Genomic DNA, 12,611 nt, shown 5'->3' with positions numbered 1-12,611 from the left:
AAAAAATAAATTAACTACAAAAAAATAAAAATAAAAAAAAAGCATCACTTCTTTGGCACTCAGCCTTCTTTATGTCCAACTCTCATATCCATACTCGAATACTGGATGTCATATCCTGTCCTACCACCCTGCCTGGAACAGCCCATCACTCCTTAAGGATCAGAAGAGTTGGAACCTTACTTACCAACTTAATATTTTCAAGTGTACAGTTTAGTCGTGTTATGGAACCAACCTCTAGGATTTTTCATCTCACAAAACCAAAGTTCTACATCCATTCATCAATGTCTCCCCAATTCCCCCTCCCCTCAACCCCTGGCAGCCACCATTCTGCCTTCTGTCCTTAAATTTGACTACTCTAGATACCTCAGGTAGGTGGGATTACACAGTATTTACCTTTTGGTGACTGGCCTATTTCCACTTAGTCCTCAAGCTATGTCTGCTGTCTGCCTTATAACATGTATTGGAATTTCCTTCTTTTTAAGGGCTAAATAATACCCCATTGTATGAATATATGGCATTTTGTTTATCCATGCATTTGTTGGTGGACATTTATATTGCTTCCACTTATTCTCACAGCTTTTAAAAATTAGTGTCACCACCGGCTCACACAGAAGAATAACCCACACTCTCTGACCTACTTCCTACACTGCACTGTCATCTGTGTGTCAGAGGCTGACCCTCCTCCACTTTCTCCTATAACGTCCCTCCTCCACTTTCTCCTATACCGTCCCTCCTGTGTCTCCCTTCCTTTCTGACCCTCACATACATCCCTGCTCCCTCTCAACCAATCCCGGTTCTGGGCCTTTCATTTTATTAATGTATTTTTTTAATCATAGCTGAGATATGATTGGCCTATGATTGTATGCGTGCTAAATCACTTCAGTGGTGTTGGATTCTTTGGACCTTTTGCATGTAGCCCACCAGGCTTCTCCATCCATGGATTCACCAGGCAAGAATACTGGTATGAGTTGTTATGCCCTCCTCCAAGGGATTTTTCCAACCCAGGGATTGAACCCATGCCTCTTATGTCTCCTGCATTGACAAGTGCATTCTTTACCACTAGCATCACCTGAGAAACCCATAATTGGCTTATCCACCATTGTGCAAAATTTTTTTCCAAAGTCAGTTCCCTTTATTAAATGGTCATTTTTCACAGAACAGAAATACAAAATAAAAGCAGAAATAGGCCCCAGTTAGGAGATACAGACCTGCCCTCACAGGACCCCTGCCTGCAGCAACTTATACAGGACAAGCAGCAGCTACATCCCAAAGGTCAGGAAGGCAGGAGGCACATTGGGATCCGGCCCTGCCCTGCCCCCCACTCTATGTTTCCCCAGATTATAAAGAGCCATCTTCTGAAGCCTCAGGTTGAGACACCTCCCCGGAGGCCCCAGGGAGGTGCAGGCTAGCAGGAAAGCTTGTTCAGATGGCACAGAATCCAAGGACTACATTTCATAGAAGAAAACGGGTACCAAAACACTCGTGGGGAGACTGGGGCTGGAATGCGGCAAGCCCCAGGAGACAGAATCTTCTTCCTCTCTATTCATCAGATCCTGAGGCAGAGTCTTCTGAGCTAGGGAGAGTACTGGCTAGTTCCTCTTCTTCAGAGTCCTCTTCTTTTTCCTCTTGTTCTCTCCAGAAGAGTTCTCATCACTGGACACAAACTCTTTGCTCTTGAAGCTCTCGCTCAGCTGCCTTGATGAAGACTTCGATGATGAGCCCCTGGAGGGTATGGATTTCTTCTCCATCTTCACCTTGACTTTCTTCTTCTTCTTGGACTTGTCCCTCTTAGAGGACTCTCCCCGGCCCCCTTCATATTCTTTCATGGCTTTTTTATATTCCCTCCTGGCATCCTCAGCCTTGCGATCCCACTCCTCTTTCTTCTCCTTGGACATTCCCTTCCAGATCTCACCCGCCTTCTTGGAGAGATCCGTGATACTGATGCCCAGATGGTAGGACTTGATCTTCTCTCAGCTGGCGTTGAGCCACAGCATGTAGGCAGACATGGGCCTCTTGGGCGCATTAGGGTCTTTGCCCTTCTTTACCTCCATGGGCTTCTTGTGGCTCTTGAAGTCCTTGGCCATCTTGGCCTTTTTAAGCTGCTTCCATTTCTTCTCTTCCTGGTCACTGTCACCCTCATTACTGGAGGAGCTGGCAGAGGCGTTGCTGTCAAACTCCTCTGCCACATTTTCCTCCTCTTCACCCAGGCTGAATGACTCATCAGTCTCTTCTCTGGAGTCATCGCTGCTATCATTGGCATTTTCCTCCCGGCTCTTGCCCTCCTCCTTCATCTGCTCCAAGTAGGCATCCTGCTGGTCTTCCTCCGAGTTGGAGTATTCATCCTAGCTGGGGTTCATACCCTCTTTCAATCCTCGGTTTTCGATGTTGAGTTTCTTAGTGTTGACAAAGTCAAACAGCTTTCTGTACTCCTCCCTCTCAGTGCTGCTGAAGGTATACTGGGTGCTTGGTCTCAATTTCAAAGTCAAAGGAATGCGTGGTGGTGGTACCCTGGGTGAAGTTGACAAAGGAAATCTCGTTGAAGCAGATGTGCACGGGCAGCTTGTAGATGTAGATAAAGCCCTGCTCCAGGAGGTAGAGTAGCCCTGAGCTGGCCTTGTAGGAGCAGATGATGCACTGGGCCCCTGAGTGACCTTAGAAGTTGCCGGGGACCGTGATCTTGTGGTTCACCTGTGCTTTCAAGACCCGGCTGACCATCTGTAGAGGGATCCCGATATGTTCTTGGTGAGCCGCCCCTCGAAGCACTTCTCCACTTCCTCCTCCTTCATGTTGAGCGTCAAGGAGATGTCGTTGTCCTTGGAGAAGAGGAGGATGAAGAAGTGGTAGCGGGTCTGGCCCTGCTTGATGTGGGGGTCTAGGCTGATCACAAAGAACATCTGGCGCTGGTCCTTGTGGGGCAGCAGGAAGAGCCGCAGCATGGTGTTATAGGGGATTTTGTAGTTGAAGGTCTTGCAGTGCAGGTGCAGGGAGGTGGGGTAGATGCGGATGTTATAGTGGCCTCAGGGAGTCAGACACTGCAGCTCCAGGAAGATGCAAATGGCATCTCCGGTGGCCTGGATCACGTCGGCCTTTGACAGTATGTTCTGGGCGAAGGCCTCAAAGGGGTCCACACTGCCTTCCTGGGTGGGCGGCACGTAGAAGCGCACCTCCATGAGGGAGACCTCCGTGTCATCGTTCTGGTGGAATTCCAGTGTCACCTTATTCTTGCCTGTGGTGTACTGGGACATGTTGCTGAGAGGGATCTCGAAGACCAGCTGGTCTCCAATGTCAAAGGAAAGCAGCTGCCCACCAAACTTCACGGTGCCCCAGTTCCAACCCTTCACACATAGGTCCTTCTCCATTAGATCCAGGCGATAGTGAGTTTTGAAGAAATCAGAGAGTTTCTCAAATTCCGATTCTCGGAAGCTGTCGTTCTTGTAGACATGGCCGTTCTTGAGCAGTTTAAGCCCGTGGCCCAGAGCTACCCAGCGCCAGATGCCTTCTGTCAACTTCCCGGCCTGGATGTTGTCCACTTTGCCCGTCTTACTATTAAAGTTGATGCCTTGGCGGCTCAACCTCAGCCGACCATCATTAATGGAGCCTTTCACCTCGTGATACACGTCGTTGAACTCCAGGGTTTCTGCCATGCTGACCTAGCCCTGTTGATCCCTCCCAAAACTCCTGGGTGGGCACGCAGATGCAGGGCGCACTGGGGATCTCCTGGAGCTGGAGACTCGCAGCCACCGGCACCCAAGCATTGGGAGCTCTGGGGGTGGGGTGCACGGCAGGTGGGCGGGGGCCGAGCCGGGTCACTGGGCAGACTCTTCCCGCGTGCGTGGCCCCACATCCCACCACCCATTGTGTAAATTTCAGGTGACAATGTGTCAGTTTGATACATTTATTTATTGCAATATGATTACCACTAGATGCTAAAGCTGAAACTCCAATTACTTTGGCCACCTCATGCGAAGAGTTGACTCACTGGAAAAGACTGATGCTGGGAAGGATTGGGGTCGGGAGGAGAAGGGGACGACAGAGAATGAGATTGCTGGATGGCATCACCGACTCGATGGACATGAGTTTGAGTGAACTCCGGGAGTTGGTGATGGACGGGGAGGCCTGGCATGCTGTGATTCATGGGGTCGCAAAGAGTCGGTCAGGACTGAGAGACTGAACTGAACTGAACTGATAGCATTAGCAAACACCTCTATCATGTCACATAATTATCATTTCTATTTGTGGTGGGGAAAATTAAGATCTAGTTTCTTAACAGGGAGCTCTGGTATACTGGAAATGGTGGGAAGGTAAATTGATGCAGCCACGTTGGAAAACAGTATGGAGATATCCAAAAAACTAGAAATAAAACTACCATATGATCCAGTAATTCCACTTCTGTGTATATATCCAAAGAAAATGAATATGCTAATTCAAAATGATACAATATGATTCCGCAGCTCCATTTTTGAGTATTTTTCTGAAGGAAAAAAACACTAATTTAAAAACATACATGTATAAAATAAACAAGGTCCTACTGTATAGCATAGGGAACTATACTCAGTGTTCTGAAATTAACCATAATGGAAAAGAACATGAAAAAGAGTGTAACTGAATCACTTTGGTGTATACCAAAAACTAACACAACATTGTAAAGCAGCTATACTTCAATAAAAATAAGAAGATAATGCACCCCTTAAAGAGAAAAGATACATGCATCTCAATGTTCATGGTAGCAATATTTGCAATAGCCAAGATGTGGAAGCAACCCAAATGTTCAACAACAGAGGAAGGGATAAAGATGTGGCATATGTTGTATATGTGCAGTGGAATACTACTCGGGCATAAAAAAGAATGAATTTTTGCCATCTGTAACAACATGGGTGAATCTGGAGGGTATTATGCTCAGTAAAATAAATCAGACAAAAGAAAATACTGTATGTTGTCACTTGTATATGGAATCTAAAAAATAAAGCAAGTGAATGAATATAACAAAACAGAAATAGACTCACAGATATAGAAAACAAACTAGTGGTTACCAGTGGGGAAAGGGAAGAGGGAGGAACAAAATAGGAGTAGGGGACTAAGAGATACAAAGTAGTATGTGTAAAATAAATAAACAGGACTTCCCTGCTGGTCCAGTGGTTAAGAATCTGCCTGCCAATGCAAGGGATACCAGTTTGATTCCTGCTCCTGGAAGATTCCACATGTCACAGAGCAACTATGCCTGTGTGACACAGCTACTGAGCTCATGCTACAGAGACTCAGTTCAGTTCAGTCGCTCAGTCGTGTCCGACTCTCCGCGACCCCATGAATCACAGCACGCCAGGCCTCCCTGTCCATCACCAACTCCCAGAGTACACTCAAACTCATGTCCACAGAGTCGGTGATGCCATCCAGCCATCTCATTCTCCGTCGTCCCCTTCTCCTCCCGCCCCCAACCTTTCCCAGCATCAGAGTCTTTTCCAGTGAGTCAACTCGTCGCATGAGGTGGCCAAAGTATTTCAGTTTCAGCTTCAGCATCAGTCCCTCCAATGAACATCCAGGATTGATCTCCTTTAGAATGGACTGGTTGGATCTCCTTGCAGTCCAAGGGACTCTCAAGAGTCTTCTCCAACACCACAGTTCAAAAGCATCGATTCTTCGGCGATCAGCCTTCTTCACAGTCCAACTCTCACATCCATACATGACCACAGGAAAAACCATTGCCTTGACTAGACGGACCTTGGTTGGCAAAGTAACGTCTCTGCTTTTTAATATACTATCAAGGTTGGTCATAACTTTCCTTCCAAGGAGCAAGCGTCTTTTAATTTCATGGCTGCAATCAGCATCTGCAGTGATTTTGGAGCCCAAAAAAACAAAGTCTGACACTGTTTCCACTGTTTTCCCATCTATTTCCCATGAAGTGATGGGACCAGATGCCATGATCTTTGTTTTCTGAATGTTGAGCTTCAAGCCAACCTTTTCACTCTCCTCTTTCACTTTCATCAAGAGGCTTTTGAGTTCCTCTTCACTTTCTGCCATAAGGGTGGTGTCATCTGCATATCTGAGGTTATTGATATTTCTCCCAGCAATCTTGATTCCAGCTTGTGCTTCTTCCAGCCCAGCGTTCCTCATGATGTACTCTGCATATAAGTTAAATAAGCAAGGTGACAATATACAACCTTGACGTACACCTTTTCCTATTTGGAACCAGCCTGTTGTTCCATGTCCAGTTCTAACTGTTGCTTCCTGACCTGCATACAGGTTTCTCAAGAGGCAGGTCAGGTGGTCTGGTATTCCCATCTCTTTCAGAATGTTCCACAGTTTATTGTGATCTACACAGTCAAAGGCTTTGGCATAGTCAATGAAGCAGAAATAGATGCTCTTCTGGAACTCTCTTGCTTTCTCCATGATCCAGCGGATGTTGGCAATTTGATCTCTGGTGCCTCTGCCTTTTCTAAAACCTGCTTGAACATCTGGGAGTTCACGGTTTACATACTGCTGAAGCCTGGCTTGGAGAATTTTGAGCATGACTTTACTAGCGTGTGAGATGAGTGCAATTGTGCGGTAGTTTGAGCATTCTTTGGCATTGCCTTTCTTTGGGATTGGAATGAAGACTGACCTCTTCCAGTCCTGTGGCCACTGCTGAGTTTTCCAAATCTGCTGGCATATCGAGTGCAGCACTTTCACAGCATCATCTTTCAAGACTTGAAATAGCTCAACTGGAATTCCATCACCTCCACTAGCTTTGTTCGTAGTGATGCTTTCTAAGGCCCACTTGACTTCACATTCCAAGATGTCTGGCTCTAGGTCAGTGATCACGTTATCGTGACTATCTTGGTCGTGAACATCTTTTTTGTACAGTTCTTCTGTGTATTCCTGCCACCTCTTCTTAATATCTTCTGCTTCTGTTAGGTCCCTACCATTTCTGTCCTTTATCGAGCCCATCTTTGCATGAAATGTTCCCTTGGAATCTCTAATTTTCTTGAAGAGGTCTCTTGTTTTTCCTATTCTGTTGTTTTCCTCTATTTCTTTGCATTCATCACTGAGAAAGTCTTTCTTATCTCTCCTTGCTATTCTTTGGAACTCTGCATTCAGATGCTTATATCTTTCCTTTTCTCCTTTTCTTTTCGCCTCTCTTCTTTTCACAGCTATTTGTAAGGCCTCCTCAGACAGCCATTTTGCTCTTTTGCATTTCTTTTCCATGGGGATGGTCTTGGTCCCTGTCTCCTGTACAATGTCACAAACCTCCGTCCAGAGTTCATCAGGCACTCTATCTATCAGATCTAGTCCCTTAAATCTATTTCTCACTTCCACTGTATAATCATAAGGGATTTGATTGAGGTCATATCTGAATGGTCTAGTGGTTTTCCCTACTTTCTTCAATTTAAGTCTGAAATTTCGCAATTTCGCAGTAAGTCTCTACAGAGACTACTCCACAACAAGAGAAGCCACAGCAATGAGAAGCCTTCACACTATAACTAGAGAGTAGCCCCTGCTTGCTGCAGTTGGAGAAAACCTGAGTGCATCAATGAAGACTCAGAGCAGCCAAAAATAAATAAACGCAAAAAAACCAAATATACTCTTTAAAAACTGCATAAATAAATAAGCTATGAGGATATACTGTGTAACACAGGGAATATAGCCAATATTTTATAACTTAAAATAAGCTATAAAAATTTTGAATCACTATGTTGTACACCTGAAATTAATATTATAAATCAATTCTACCTCAATTTAAAAAATTAAAAACATCTAGTATCTTAGCAACTTTGAAGTTTATAATGTAGTATTGTTGATTGTAATCACTATATTGTGTGGGCCTTTCATTTTAGACACCAGACTTTAACCCTGGGCTTCTGTAAGACTGTTACTGTTTCTTTTTCTGCTGAGAAACACATCATACCCTCTACCAGCTTCCAGGGCTGCTGGTTCCTAAGCACGAAGGTCCAGCTAGGGCTTTTCAGGTCAGTGAATTCTCCTACATGTCCCTCTGCTGCCACCTGCTGGCTGTAGTCATTATTACTTCTATGAGCCTGTTTCCTAAGGGGTTCAATTCATTTCGGTCGCTCCGTCGTGTCCGACTCTTTGCGACCCCATGGACTGCAGCACGCCAGGCTTCCCTGAGCTTGCAGAGCCTCAACTCCCAGAGCTTGCTCAAACTCATGTGCATCGAGTTGATGATGCCATCCAACCATTTCATCCTCTGTCGCCCCCTTCTCCTGCCTTCAATCTTTCCCAGCATCAGGGTCTTTTCCATTGAGTCAGTTCTTGGCATCAGGCGGCCAAAGTATAGGAGCTTCAACTTCAACGTCAGTCCTTCAAAGGAATATTCAGGACTGATTTCCTTTAGGATTGACTGGTTTGATCTCCTTGCAGTCCAAGGGACTCTCAAGAGTCTTCTCCAACACCACAGTCCAAAAGCATCAATTCTTCGGCGCTCAGCTTTCTTTATGGTCCAACTCTCATATCCATACATGACTACTGGAAAAACCATAGCTTTGACCAGATGGACCTTTGTCAGCAACATAATGTCTCTAAAGGGTTAGCCCTTCCCATATCATCATCCATCATGGGATAAAATTTCCAACTACTTATAATTTTTTCCCTTCAGTATTTTCACCCTACCCTGCTTTTAAAAGAAAGACCATTTAGCGAATCCATGTTCAGGTTACACATACTCTCATCAGCCTCATCCAAATACAGAGAAAAAAAACTCTCTGTATTTGGTCATTTCATTTTGCAAAGGGACAGAGAAAATTTCCAAAATGTTTATCAGCTCTCCTTATCTCCCTGGGAGCAGTTATATTATAATTAAATAAGTTGAACTATTGGTAAGTCTACAAAGTCTCAAGTTTTCTTTGAAACTCATTAAACGTTTCAAAAATCTTTTGAAAACATTTCAAAATAAAACAAGATTGTTTTTTTGTTAACACAGACATAAAAATGAAACCTGTAGAATTACAAGAACCACTTTACAGACTGTTGGTTCATTTTGAAATAAGGTCATCCAAGAATGGAGAGTATATCTTCTGTTTATGGACGAAACTAATTTGTGAATTTCAAAACTGAAAACACATAAAGGTCCAAGCCCAAGTATTGGGGGTAAGGGATTAAAATTGTGTTCCTAACTATATCTTTATACATTATAAAATGTTTATTTCACCTTCTCCCTGGCTTCCTGCTTTACCTTCCCACTTCACGTTGGACTGTCTCCAGCACATGTACATGATAGACATCCATCCTGTCATGACAGATGTGGTCAATGGCACTGGATATATTTTTTAAGGTCAGTGTAAGGATGAAGGAGACAGGTGGATGTCAAAGTTTATGACAGAGTCAGAGTAATGTTCTGGGAATTCAGCCTTGGGAAAGATAGGGGCTTTCTTGTGGTTAGATAGAAGGAATAGATTGCCCTCTAAGAGATACAAAATAAGGGAGTCAGATTTCAGTTACTAGTGGCTTCAGAATTTGCTTTGATAGGAAGCGGCTCAAGTGGCGATCTGTAGTAAAAGGAGGCCTTCTGGGGATCCATCTTTGAGCTGAATTTGTCTAACAATTTACATAAAGTTGAGAAAATGTTGATCATCATTCAAAAAAATGGGAGTAGCTGATGGTTTAAGGGGAGACTTCAGTTTTTCCATTTTTCACTGCATTCTGTTGTACTGTACTGTTGATTGAAGAAAAATGCATGACCTGAAAATGCAAATTATGTGTTATTTAGGGACCTCCTGGCAGGCTCCAGTTCATAGGGGCACAAAGAGTTGGACGTGACTGAGCATTCATTGAGGACTATAGCTGGAGGACACCCACTCAGTTCTGAGGAACTGCTCCAAAGAGGTCAGGGAGGAGCCAGGATATACAGGAGGTTTTGCTGGGGGAAAAATAATGTAGTTGAGCATCAAAAGATTATTGCTAAAGCAGACATTTCCAATTAAAGATTTTAGTGTTTTTCTTTTTATGAGACTATGCAAGAGTCTGGGGTCATTGAAATCATTCCTTGAATATGCATCTTAACTATCTAGGGCCAGTATCCTGTTTTTCTCCATCCTAAGTCCCCTCAGGGACACCACTGGGGCTGAGGAAGAGAGACAGCTATAGAGGCTGACTGTAGGCAACATTTGTTGTTTACTGGAATAGCAGGCAACATTTTTTTTTGTCTGCATTGCTCTAGTAGGAAGTAAAGGAGAGAAACTGGACTCAGCTTCAAGCAAGGGGTCAATGAAACATCCCTAGGTGTGTGGCAACTTCTCTTCTAGCTAGGTTGAGCTAAGGAAATATATTAAAATCACATAAAACTTGTGTTGTCTGAAGCCTTGGCACTCTGCTAGGACACTGGAACCACACCAAGGTTATGAGTGGGGAGTCAAGCTGTAGATATTGCCCTGAAAGATGAGAAAAGGAGGGGATTTTTAGTAAATGTTATCATGAAAATAGCATCACTGATTTGATATTTTCAGGTGGAGGGGCCAGGTGGATCAGCCCAGACATTACCAGGTAGACTTGCTCTTGACACAGGAGTCTGTTGATGGTACCAGGAGAAAACATATGCTAGTAGCTGAAATCATTGTGAAACATCTCAAAAAATACTGTCAATGGAAGCAACCTAAAGGTCCATTAACAGAGGAATGGATAAAGAAGGTGTGGTACATATACACAATGAATATGACTCATCCATAAAAAAGAATGAAATAATGCTGTTTGCAGCAACATGGATGGACCCAGAGATTATCATACTAAGTGAAGTAAGCCAGAGAAAGACTACTGTCATATGATATCACTTATATGTGGAATCTTAAAAAATAATACAAATGAACTTATTTACAAAACAGATATAGACTCACAAGAAAGAAAACAAACTTTTTACCAAAGGGGAAAAGAGGGTGGCTGTGGGGAGGGATAATTTAGGAGATTGGGATTAGCATATATACACTCCAGATGTCGAAATTCAAACTCATTCTCTTAAACATGATATTTTACCTTCTAAGGCCCGTGTGTTTAGTTTTAAAACTGTAAGTGAAGTCATTCAGTCGTGTCCAACTCTTTGCGACCCCATGGACTGTAGCCCACCAGGCTCCTCCATCCGTGGGATTCTCCAGGCAAGAGTACTGGAGTGGGTTGCCGTTTCCTTCTCCAGGAGATCTTCCCAACCCAGGGATCGAACCTGGGTCTCCTGCACTGCAGGCAGACGCTTTACCATCTGAGCCACCAGGGAAGCTCTTAAACTGTAAAGGTGCTTTAAAAGTTTGTAACAATACACATGCCCCTCACTTTGGAATAAACATTTATGGTGACATCGTTGGTGACCTATCCAGCATCCACTCATTCCTTATCCTAAATATAGATAAACAACAAGGACCTATTGTATAGCACAGGGAACTATATTCAATATGTTGTAATAATCTATAAAGCAAAGAAATCTGAATAATAATACACACACACACACACACACACGAAGGCTTCCCTGATGGCTCAGTGGTGAAAGAATCTGCCTCCTAAAGCAGGATACCTGGGTTCAATCCCTGGGTCAGGAAGAGCCCCTGGAGAAGGAAATGGCAACCCAGGCAATATTCTTGCCTGGAGAATCCTATGGACAGAAGAGCCTGGTGGGCTATAGTCCATGGGACTGCAAAGAGTAGGACACGACTAAGTGACTAAACCTCCATACATGTAGTATAACTGCATCCCTTTGCTGTACACCTGAAACACAGTATTGTAAACCAACTACACTTCAAGTTAAAAAAGAAAAAGGAAAAAACGAAGAACTACTGTCATTCCTAATACAAGAACAATTATTGATCAAATTCAATATCACACAAAAAAATGTCAACCCCTGGTCAATGACTTAGTGATTTTGAGCACTTATTTTGTACTCTGCTTTAGTGTACATTGTTTCATTTAATCCTCACAATGATCTTATGAAATCTGTAGCATACCATCCTACCAGCAGCAGCAGCAGCAGCAGGAAAGTGAACTTTAGGAAATTAACTTGCTTGTGGTCACAAGGTTCCTGGAATTCAAACTCCAGCCATCTAAATTCAAACTCATGCTCTTTTTTTAGAATTAATTTATTTTAACTGGAGGCTAATTACTTTACAATATTGTAGTGGTTTTTTGCCATACATTGACATGAATCTGCCCCGGGTGTACATGTGTTCCCCATCTTGAACCCCCCTCCCACCTCCCTCCCCATCCCATCCCTCAGGGTCATCCCAATACTCCAGCCCTGAACACCTGTCTCATGCATCAAACCTGGACTGGCGATCTGTTTCACATATGATAATATACATGTTTCAATGCTGTTCTCTCAAATCATCCCACCCTTGTCTTCCCCCACAGAGTCCAAAAGTCTGTTCTTTACATCTGTGTCTCTTTTGCTGTCTTGCATATAGGGTCATCGTTACCATCTTTCTAATATATATGCGTTAATATACTGTATTAGCGTTTTTCTTTCTGACTTACTTCACTCTATAATAAGCTCCAGTTTCATCCACCTCATTAGAACTGGTTCAAATGCATTATTTTTAATATCTGAAACTCATGCTCTTAAACATGATGTTTTACCTTCTGAGGCCCGTGTGTCTAGTTTTAAAACTGTAAAGATGCTTTAAAAGTTTGTAATAATACACGTGCCCCTC

The 12,611-nt window shown here is 43.6% G+C and overlaps 1 non-coding gene and 1 pseudogene across 1 annotated transcript; both read right to left on the bottom strand.

Moving 5' to 3' along the window:
• Nucleotides 1-1,539: 1,539 nt before the first annotated feature.
• LOC129535123 (FACT complex subunit SSRP1 pseudogene) lies at nucleotides 1,540-3,644 on the bottom strand (annotated as a pseudogene).
• Nucleotides 3,645-11,116: 7,472 nt separating this feature from the next.
• TRNAC-GCA (transfer RNA cysteine (anticodon GCA)) lies at nucleotides 11,117-11,188 on the bottom strand. The gene has a single exon. It is a non-coding gene; the product is annotated as a tRNA-Cys (tRNA).
• Between the last annotated feature and the right edge of the window lie 1,423 nt (nucleotides 11,189-12,611).

This window comes from Moschus berezovskii, chromosome X (assembly GCF_049115385.1).
Source record: "Moschus berezovskii isolate FMDL1 chromosome X, NW_MosBer_1.0, whole genome shotgun sequence".
In the NCBI taxonomy this organism is placed as follows: domain Eukaryota; kingdom Metazoa; phylum Chordata; class Mammalia; order Artiodactyla; family Moschidae; genus Moschus; species Moschus berezovskii.
The sequence above is the reverse complement of the archived record's forward strand: the minus strand, read 5'-3'. Positions and strand labels throughout refer to the sequence as shown.